This window comes from Rutidosis leptorrhynchoides, chromosome 8 (assembly GCF_046630445.1).
Source record: "Rutidosis leptorrhynchoides isolate AG116_Rl617_1_P2 chromosome 8, CSIRO_AGI_Rlap_v1, whole genome shotgun sequence".
Classification (NCBI taxonomy): domain Eukaryota; kingdom Viridiplantae; phylum Streptophyta; class Magnoliopsida; order Asterales; family Asteraceae; genus Rutidosis; species Rutidosis leptorrhynchoides.
In genome coordinates, this window is record NC_092340.1 from 188,462,933 (window position 1) to 188,475,005 (window position 12,073).

Here is a 12,073-nt window from a genome sequence, read left to right on the forward strand (position 1 = left end):
TATCTTATTAAGTTAACATTATGATAGAGATATAGAATATAGATATTGATAATTGATATTGATAAATAAGAAAAAGATAGAAAAATGTGTGTTTTTACATTACGATTACAAAGCCTTTTATAGGCGAATTTAGAAATTGAATTTTCACTTATGACCCCTGAACTATGCTCAATTAACAACTTTTTATTATTTAATATTATTCTTATTATGAATTATTTAAATATTATATTTTATTCTTGTGCATAGTTGACTCGTAATTTTTACACCGTTGCGTCGAGCGTTGAGAGTTGACTCATGTCCCGGTTCCGGATTTTCGAACGTCCTTGCGTACAATTTAATATCTTGTACTTTGCGTTTTGTAACTTGTACTCTTGTCATTTTTAGACGTTCTTCATCAATAATTTGAACCTTTTTGATTGTATCTTGTACTTTTGAGCTTTTTGGACCTTTGTGTCTTCAATTCGTCGTTTTCGCCTTTTGTCTTCGCACTTATTTAAAATAAACGAATATTACTTGAAAATGGAACAATTGCAACTAAAATCTTGTCTTTCTTGGGGGATTTTGCTATGAAATATATGTTCCTTTTTAGCCTTATCAATAACGTCAAAAGTTAAGACGAACCTTATTTTCCAAAAATTCAACCAAGATTACGTCAAAAGTTAAATCTCTATCTCAATCTCTTGTAACAGCTTCATTCATACACTTCGAATAATCGAATTGTTTTATCTACATTAATAAAAAAATTGATAGAACTCTATTTATCAACTCATAATCGTCATGAAAACATTTTTATTGTTAGCCATGACGACCTCACTCAAATTTCGGGACGAAATTTCTTTAACGGGTAGATACCGTCACGACCCGGAAAATTCCGACTAATTTTAAACAAAACTCTCGATACAATTTAATATTCTTAACACGATAAGAGAAATCTGTTAGGTTGAGTCTCAAAAATTTTGAAGTGTTTCATAAATTTAATTGACCTTTGACTGTGTTCGACGATTCACGAACAACTATTTGTAAATAAATACATAAACAATTAAATGTATATATAAATAATAATTTGAAATATTATTTGAAATAATATATGATTTAAATGTGGAAAATAATTATGTAAAATAATATGCGATTTAATGAAAACTACTATTACAAAATATATATGTATATAAACAGTACTTGTAAATATATAAAATAATATTAAATCTATTTGTTTAGAAATATATATATTTATGTGATAAAATTTGTTATTTAAAACTGATTATATATAGAGAGAGTAAATAGAAAATGGATGATTTCGAACTTAATTGGCAAATGTCAGTAACACTCGGTTGATGTTTTGTTAGTTTTAATATAGAAATTATACATGTTCATGAAGGATTGAAATAAAAGTTAGACTGTAAATCGATTACGAAGATTATAGATTTGACAAAAATATTTTTTACCTTTTTAGTTTGAGTTTTAGTACTCCGTACATATAAATTGGAACAGAAAATAAATAATTTTCGAACCTTTTTGACCGAGTTTCAAACAGTTAATGAGTGAAATAATTAAATATATTTAATCTAAAAATTTGGGATTTTTAGGAACACTTTTATACGTTAACTGTTTAGTAATGAACACGAGATAATACCCGAGCTAAGTGTCGGTAGGATATGTTCAATTAAGTATCACGGGCTTTTGTTCTATTTACTTTTTTGACTTCTTTTATTTTCTTACACAAAGTTGAATTTTATGATATATATATATATATATATATATATATATATATATATATATATATATATATATATGTATATATATATATATATATATATATATATATATATATATATGCATATACTCTTACATATAGATATAGAGATATGATCTTAACACCACAACCATCACTCATCATCTTCACATTTCATCTCATCGCCACCACCACCGGATATCATCACCAATCGTCGACTACCACCCATCTTCAATCTTAACCACCCTATCCATTGTGATCCATCACCACCTTCATCATCATTAAAACCTTACACCACCACTCCAGATACCATCGATTTTCTTCACCATGAAACCACCTAAAAACCGTCACCTACAACCCCATGACAACCACCATATTTTTTTTACTGTTTCGGTTTCCTACTACAACCGAGACCCACAACCATCTTAACAACTCATCTAGTCGATTAACAAATTAAAAGTTAAAACATTCTTATTATATTTTTTTTCTGTTTTCGTATGAATCACAAAACCAACATCATCATCATCACAACTGGCCACCACTGGACCTGTGTCACCTACACCACCAATCCCACCCTCGTGAACAACCGTTAACAACCCAAAAACCGCCACCATCCCATTGCTATTTATATTTTTCTCTTCTTCTGTTTTAACCGTAGACAAATCAACCAACAATCATTTATTTTCATTCTGTTAAGGCTCTAAGAAAAACCACGATAACCCTTAAAACCGCTGCCATGATCGAGTGTTACTACTATCTTCAATTTTTTTTTTTTTGTTTTGTTTGGCCGGAACTCTTGATAACGCTAAAAACGAACATATATTTCATAGCATTATTCCTCAAGAAAGACAAGCTTTTAGTTGCAATTGTCCTATTTACAAGTGATATTCGTTTAAATAATAAAAGGTGAAGACAAAAGACAGATTCGACGAATTGAAGACGCAAACGACCAAAAAGCTCAAAAGTACAAAATACAATCAATGAGGTTCCAATTATTGATAAGAAACGTCTCAAAATTACAAGAGTACAAGATTCAAAACGCAAAGTACAAGATATTAAATTGTACGCAAGGACGTTCGAAAATCCGGAACCTGGACCAAAGTCAACTCTCAACGCTCGACGCAACGGACTAAAAATTACAAGTCAACTATGCATATGAATATAATATAATATATAATTAATTCTTAAAATTAATATATATATTATATTATATTTATAAAACGTCGGCACAAAGAAACAAGCAACATGTATGCTCTCCCAGCTGGCCATGCGATCGCATGGCCAGGAAGAAGAAAGTCCATGCGATCGCATGGCATGAAAAGTCAGGCCACATCTCCTATAAATTCGCAGTTTGGTGAACGCAAAAAACATCTTTTTCTTCTTCACTCAACGTAGTATATGTATATATAATTTATATTTTAATTTTAAATCCTAATAATAAGGGTGTGTTAGCGAATGTTGTAAGGGTGTAAGTCAAAATTCTGTCCGTGTAACGCTACGCTATTTTTAATCATTGTAAGTTATGTTCAACCTTTTTAATTTAATGTCTCGTAGCTAAGTTATTATTATGCTTATTTAATCCGAAGTAATCATGATGTTGGGCTAGTTACTAAAATTGGGTAATTGGGCTTTGTACCATAATTGGGGTTTGGACAAAAGAACGTCACTTGTGGAAATTAGACTATGGGCTATTAATGGGCTTTATATTTGTTTAACTAAATGATAGTTTGTTAATGTTAATATAAAGATTTACAATTGGACGTCCCTATAAATAACCATATACACTCAATCGGACACGATGGGCGGGATATTTATATGTACGAATAATCGTTCATTTAACCGGACACGGGAATGGATTAATAGCCACTAGAATTATTAAAACAGGGGTGAAATTATGTACAAGGACACTTGGCATAATTGATAACAAAGTATTAAAACCTTGGGTTACACTCAGTCGACATCCTGGTGTAATTATTAAACAAAGTATTAAAATCTTGTTACAGTTTAAGTCCCCAATTAGTTGGAATATTTAAACTTCGGGTACAAGGATAATTTGACGAGGACACTCGCACTTTATATTTATGACTGATGGACTGTTATGGACAAAAACCAGACGGACATATTAAATAATCCAGGACAAAGGACAATTAACCCATGGGCATAAAACTAAAATCAACACGTCAAACATCATGATTACGGAAGTTTAAATAAGCATAATTCTTTTATTTCATATTTAATTTCCTTTATTTTATATTTAATTGCACTTCTAATTATCGCATTTTTATTTATTGTTATTGTATTTAATTGCACTTTTAATTATCGTACTTTTTAATTATCGCAAGTTTATTTTATCGCACTTTTATTATTCGCAATTTCATTATCGTTATTTACTTTACGCTTTAAATTAAGTCTTTTATTTATTTAATATTTTACATTTTGTTTTAACTGCAACTAAAGTTTTTAAAATCGACAAACCGGTCATTAAACGGTAAAAACCCCCCTTTATAATAATAATATTACTTATATATATATATATATTTGTATTTTTATAAAAGTAAACTAATATAGCGTTAAGCTTTGTTTAAAAATTTTCCCTGTGGAATGAACCGGACTTACTAAAAACTACACTACTGTACGATTAGGTACACTGCCTATAAGTGTTGTAGCAAGGTTTAAGTATATCCATCCTATAAATAAATAAATATCTTGTGTAAAATTGTATCGTATTTAATAGTATTTCCTGCTAAAATTTAATAGTATTTTATACCCCTTAGCTTTAACATCAAGTATTTTTGGCGCCGCTGCCGGGGAACGCCAAAGCGAAACGCCACACACATAAAAAAAAAAGATTTTTCTTTTTAGTTACTTTTATATAAAAAAAATACTCTTTTGTAAAAATACGTTTTAAATATTCAAAAATATTAAAAGAAAAACAAAAATATAAATATTTTTAAGAGTTTGGTAAATATTTAAGTTTTATAAAGTTTCTTTATTTCTATTTTTTTGTTTGTAAAAATTTAAGTTTTATTTAATTTATTTTATAAATATATTTTATAAATATATTTTACAGAAAAAACAGAAAAAAAAAATATAGTAAAACTCGAGTTCGGTACTGTAGCAGCCCACTCTGTGGCCCGAAACCCTAGCCCATGTGATCGCATGGTCGGGTAGCTTAGGACTCATGCGATCGCATGAGCCCGTCTGACACGCCACAGTTGACTGCAACCTGCATTAATTAAGGATAATTATTATTATTATTATATTTAAACCCTAATTAGGGTTATATATTATAATTTAAGTTTAGTTTATTTATTTAATTTGTATATTTAGTTTATTTAGTTTAATTATTGTAAAATTACTAGTTTTAATAAATAAATAATATAAAAATAATATTTATATAAAAATTGTAATTTTTACAACTTTTTGTATATTTTTATATTTTGTCCCTTTTTAATAGTTTTAGCGTAACTTTTGTATTTTCCGCTCGTATTTATTTTTAATTCATAGTTTTTGCCATAGTTATTTTTTTTTTTACTTCTAGATTTTTAGGCTTTGCCGTAAAATTCCTTAAGTGCTTTTTCTTTAGACTAAGATTTAGGTACTTTAGAATTTTGCGACGCCTTTTTAAGTTTTAGTTTCTTTTTAAGTTATTTCCATTTGGGATTTAGTTTTTCCTGTAAACTTTAATATTTTTAGACGACTTTTACCTATGTATCAATTATCATTCCAATTAGTAATCTCAATTTGCGATTATAATTTTAAGTTAGTTGTAGTAATAAGGTTAGGTTAGTCAAGTGTTTTTAAGTGTTATAAGTTTCTTTTATTTTTCCGTCACCTTTTATTTTTCAACCATTTTTCTTTTTCGACCTTTTTCGACGAACTCTTTTTCTTTCTTATTTCTCGCTATTCTAGTTTTAGGACATAGATTTTTATTCTACTTCTTATCTAAATTTCTTAAAATTACGAAAATTTATTTTAAGTGGTTAAATTGATAGACATCAAAATTTTCTGGTTCGTAGTAATAGTTGGATTTGTATGTGGACCGGGTTATTGGAGCCAAACAGTCCTCAATTATATTGAGACAAACGAATCCTGCCCCTCTGCTGCATCTTTTGGCTATTCGAAACGTGGGCAAAATCAGAAAAATCTATTGATTGGATAACTTATTATAATTTTTCTTTCCTTTTAAAAACTAATAGGATATTCAGTGAATGCACCGAGCAAGACGTTCACCACCTTTTGTACGTTCACCACCTGTAACTAGATCAAGACATTTAACAAATATTACTGCCGTTGATTTTTCTTTAGAATCGTCATCCAGTCGACCAAGTACTCCAGTTCAAATTTCCGATAATCCATTTTTTGAACCCGACCTCACAATTGAGAATCTGGAGAATATTCAGGGACGATTCATAGATCCTGAACCATTAAATTTTCCTCCGGAATCACCAATTATTCAAACAGAGATTGTTGAGGAACGAACCATTAAATCAGAATCCTCTAGTGATTCCGATTCAACATATTCAATTATGGAGAATCTGGAACCTTTAAGTATGGAAGACCGAATGATAGCCAAACGCACTGGCCAAGGTCACGCAATTACTCATCCAGACATTAATGCGCCAGATTATGAAATCAAAGGAAAAATTCTACACATGGTGACTAATCAATGCCAATTTAGTGGTGCACCGAAAGAAGATCCAAATGAACATCTTCGTACCTTTAATAGGATCTTCACACTATTTAAAATCCGAGAAGTGGAGGATGAACAGATATATCTCATGTTATTTCCCTGGACTTTAAAGGGAGAAGCCAAAAATTGGTTGGAATCGTTACCTGAAGGGGCGATTGATACATGGGACGTTTTAGTTGAAAAATTTCATAAACAATTCTTTCCTGCATCTAAAGTCGTAAGACTTCAAGCAGAAATTGTTACGTTTACACAGAAACCGAATGAAACTCTATATGAGGCGTGGACTAGATTTGGAAAGTTGTTGAGAGGATGTCCGCAACATGGTTTAGACCTATTTTTCAAAATAAACCACCACAAACCGATGATAAAAAGCCAAATTTAGAAGATATGATGTCAAAGATAGTTGAATCTCAAACACAGTTTTTCACATCTCAAAAACAAACCAATGAACAAAATGCTCAAGCATTTAGAAATCAACAAGCTTCTATTCAAAACCTGGAACAAGAAGTAAGTAACCTAGCAAGGTTAATAGGTGAAAGAAAACCGGGAAGTCTACCTAGTGATACAAATGCTAACCCCCGGAATGAAACAGCTAAAGCCATTACCACAAGAAGTGGTACAACACTTAAACCACCTGAAATACCTGTAACTTCTGATGAAGCTATTCCTACTCCACAAGAACCACAACCTGAACAAGATAAGGAAAAAGAACCGGTAGTTGAAAAGGTTAATGAAGATAACAAAGTTAAGGCTAAACCTTATGTTAAACCATACCAACCACCACTTCCTTACCCGAGTAAAATGAAGAAAGAGAAACTTGAAGCCGAGCAATCCAAATTCTTGGATATGTTTAAACAGATAAATGTAAATCTTCCTTTCATTGATGTGATTTCAGGAATGCCTAGATATGCTAAATTCTTGAAAGATCTAATCACAAATAGAAAGAAAATGGAAGAACTCTCGGCTGTTACTATGAATGCTAATTGTTCAGCAGTGCTGTTGAATAAGATACCAGAAAAACTATCTGATCCAGGAAGTTTCACAATTCCATGTTTTCTGGGTAGTCTTAGTTCAATAGAAGCATTAGCAGATTTAGGTGCTAGTATAAATTTAATGCCGTATTCACTATACGCTAAACTAGACCTTGGAGAATTGAAACCAACAAGAATAAGTATACAACTAGCCGATCGATCAATAAAATATCCTAGAGGGATAATGGAGAACATGCTAGTTAAAGTTGGTACTTTAGTATTTCCAGTAGATTTTGTTGTTCTGGACATGGAAGAAGATTCTCAAGTTCCTCTCATATTAGGAAGACCATTCTTAAACACGGCTAAAGCAATGATAGACGTGTTCGGTAAGAAACTGACCCTAAGTATAGAGGACGAGAGTGTTACCTTTTCAGTTGATAGAGCAATGCAACAACCACAATCTGCAGATGATACATGTTATTATATTCAAACTATAGATGCACATGCAGAATTATTAGAAGAATTTCCAGAATTACAAGGAACAGGAGAATGTTCTTTAGGAGAAGGTAATGAACCAATTGATGAAGTTGAAATGTTAGCTACACTTATAGCTAATGGATATGAACCAACAACAGAAGAAATTCAAATGCTAAAAGAAGAAGACAGATATCGATATAAATCATCAATAGAAGAACCTCCGAAATTAGAGTTAAAGTCACTTCCAAACCATTTGGAATACGCTTATTTACATGGTGAATCTGAATTGCCTGTAATAATATCGTCTTCTCTTACTGAAAATGAGAAATCACAACTCATTTCTGTGTTGAAAGCTCATAAACCAGCCATTGCATGGAAGATTCATGATATTAAAGGAATAAGTCCTTCGTATTGCACACATAAAATCCTTATGGAAGAAGGTCATAAAACGTATGTGCAATGCCAACGAAGACTAAATCCTAATATGCAAGATGTAGTTAAGAAAGAGATTATTAAACTGCTAGTTGCAGGTTTAATATATCCAATTTCTGATAGTCCATGGGTAAGCCCAATTCAATGCGTACCTAAGAAGGGTGCCATGACTGTCATTACAAATGAGAAAAATGAGCTTATTCCTACTAGGACTGTAACAGGATGGCGTGTGTGTATTGATTATAGAAAATTAAATGACGCCACCAGAAAAGATCACTTTCCCTTACCTTTCATTGATTAAATATTGGAAAGATTAGCCGGAAATAGTTACTATTGTTTTCTAGATGGATTTTCCGGATATTTTCAAATTCCAATAGCACCCGAAGATCAAGAGAAAACCACATTCACGTGCCCTTATGGTACTTTTGCTTACAAACGCATGCCATTTGGACATTGCAATGCCCCTGCAACCTTTCAAAGGTGTATGATGGCGATTTTTCATGACATGATAGAAGAATGCATGGAAGTTTTCATGGATGACTTTTCAGTCTTCGGTGATACATTTGAATCATGTCTAGCTAATCTGGAACGAATGCTGATTAGATGCGAACAGTCAAATCTAGTACTTAATTGGGAGAAATGCCATTTCATGGTTAAAGAAGGCATTGTTCTTGGACATAAAATTTCAAAAGAAGGAATTGAAGTGGATAGAGCTAAAGTAGATGTAATTGCTAAACTTCCACATCCCACCAATGTTAGAGGAGTTAGGAGTTTTCTAGGGCATGCCGGTTTTTACCGACGTTTCATAAAAGATTTTTCTAAAATTGCCACTCCTATGAATAAACTCCTAGAAAAGGATGCTCCATTCATCTTTTCAGATGAGTGTATCAAATCTTTTAATATTCTTAAAGAGAAACTCACTAATGCGCCGATCATGATAACACCAAATTGGAATCTACCATTTGAACTAATGTGCGATGCAAGTGATTTTGCAATGGGAGCCGTTTTAGGACAAAGGATTGAAAAACGATTTCAACCTATATATTATTCTAGTAAGACGTTACAAGGAGCACAAACGAACTATACAACTACTGAAAAAGAACTCCTTGCTATTGTCTTTGCTTTTGACAAATTTCGATCATATCTCGTTCTAGCAAAAACGGTGGTTTATACCGACCATTCTGCTCTTAGATACCTATTTTCGAAACAAGTTGCTAAACCAAGATTAATCCGTTGGATCTTACTCTTACAAGAGTTCGATATTGAAATCCGAGATAAAAGAGGAGCAGAAAATCTCGCCGCTGATCATCTTTCTCGACTTGAAAATCCCACATTAGAAGTTCTAAATGAATCGGCCATACAAGACAACTTTCCTGATGAATATCTATTGAAGATAGATTATAATGAAATACCATGGTTTGCAGACTATGCAAACTACTTAGTATGTGGATTCCTTGAAAAAGGATTATCGTACCAAAAACGAAAGAAATTCTTCAGTGATATAAAACACTATTTCTGGGAAGATCCACATTTGTTTAAAAGTTGTCCAGATGGAATAATACGCCGATGTGTATTCGGAGATGAAGCCAGTAAAATATTAAACCATTGTCACACAGGACCAACAGGAGGGCATTATGGGCCTCAATTAACAGCAAGAAAAGTTTATGAAGCTGGATTCTATTGGCCTACAATTTACAAAGACGCACACCTTCTTTGCAAATCCTGTGATGCTTGTCAAAGGGCCGAAAAAATAAGTCAACGTGATGAAATGCCACAAAATGTTATCCAAGTATGTGAAGTATTTGACATTTGGGGTATTGACTTTATGGGTCCATTTCCAAAATCTCATAATAATCTCTATATTCTAGTAGCCATTGATTATGTATCTAAATGGGCGGAAGCACAAGCTCTCCCAACTAACGATGCACGAGTTGTAGTCAATTTTTTAAAACGTCTTTTTGCAAGGTTTGGAACACCGAAAGCTTTAATAAGTGATCGGGGTACTCATTTCTGTAATAATCAACTTGAGAAAGTTCTCAAAAGATATGGAGTAACTCATAAAATCTCCACTGCATATCATCCACAAACAAGTGGACAAGTTGAAAATACCAACCGAGCTTTAAAACGTATTCTAGAGAAAACCGTAGGATCAAATCCGAAGGAATGGTCCATTAAATTGGAGGATGCACTCTGGGCTTTTAGAACAGCCTACAAAACTCCAATTAGAACCACACCTTTTAGACTTGTTTATGGAAAAGCATGTCATCTTCCAGTAGAAATTGAACACAAAGCATTTTGGGCTTTGAAGACATGTAATCTTGATATACATGAAGCTGGACGTCTACGATTAAGTCAACTAAATGAATTAGAAGAGTTAAGACATGAAGCATACGAAAATTCATTAATCTATAAAGAAAAAACGAAGAAATGGCATGATAAAAGAATCAGAAGTTTAAAAGAATTTAAAGAATGAGACAGAGTTCTTCTTTTCAATTCACGATTCAAGCTATTTCCTGAAAAATTGAAATCAAGATGGTCTGGACCATTCATAGTCAAAAGAGTTTTCCCATACGGAACGATAGAATTAATAAATTCAAATGGGATTGAATTTAAAGTTAATGGTCACAGAGTTAAACACTACATAGATAGTCCGATGGAATTCGACAATGAAGTTAATCACGATTTCGATACCACAGCTAACTAAGTGTGGGGAGAATCAAGTCTTTAAAGGATAATATGTATTTCTGTTAGAGTTAGATTGTCTGTTTTCGTGTAGTTCTCGAAAATGGAACCCGAATGGTCTTTCCCTAGCAGACCCTAAAGAACTAGTCTTCTCCCCCCATTCTGAATTTTTATTTTTTTAGGAAATGAAGACTGCCTGTGAACTAAACCATGGTCTAATGCTACACGCTTTGATCACTAAATGTAATAATGACACACTTTCGAGTGAAATAGTATCAGTAATCAGAGAAAGATTAGACAGAGTAAGAAAAGAATCCAGATGCTAAGATAATAAGTCACAATTTGGTAAAGGAAAATCAAAATCCGCAGCGAAAAGAAGAGCACGACACCTAGAAAGATGTCACAAATGCGGAAAATGGTCACATGGAGGTAAATGTTCAAATAATCAAACCTATTCAAATACCGAATTTGTTACTTTATGCAGAGACGGACCGTTCATATGTTTAGAAGAAAAGACACTGAATGCTCGAGGTTACGCCTATGTAGCTATGGAAAACCAATTAAACCGACTATCTTATGAATGGGATAGATCATATAACTAAGAATACTATCTCACAGGTAAGTCTGTACAGTTTTTATTTTTTATTTATTTTTATTTTTAACCTTTTGATAATAAACGCTAATTTGTTCGCTATAAAGTATTAAATTGGTATTAAATAAAATTAGGTTTGGCGACCGAAATTATTGATATCATAAAAATTTATTACATCACTGCGAAATTTAACGTTTATTCTTAAGGTATAAATATCTTTAATCAATCAACCCAAAATATTTCAAAAATTCGTCATGAGTTAAATTAGGTCATGGAACCGAAATTACTTTACCGAAAAGAGAGGCGAATATTTTTGATAATATTTGATTGATTAAAGTGGGATAAAAAGCCAAAAAGATTTTTAATTTTATTTTTACCATGTTTTTAAAATTAATATATAAATCTTAAATTAATATTATAAACTTTGTAAAAACAATATATTTAAAATTGTAAATATTTGAAAAATATAATATAAGTTTGGTGTGATTTTATAATAT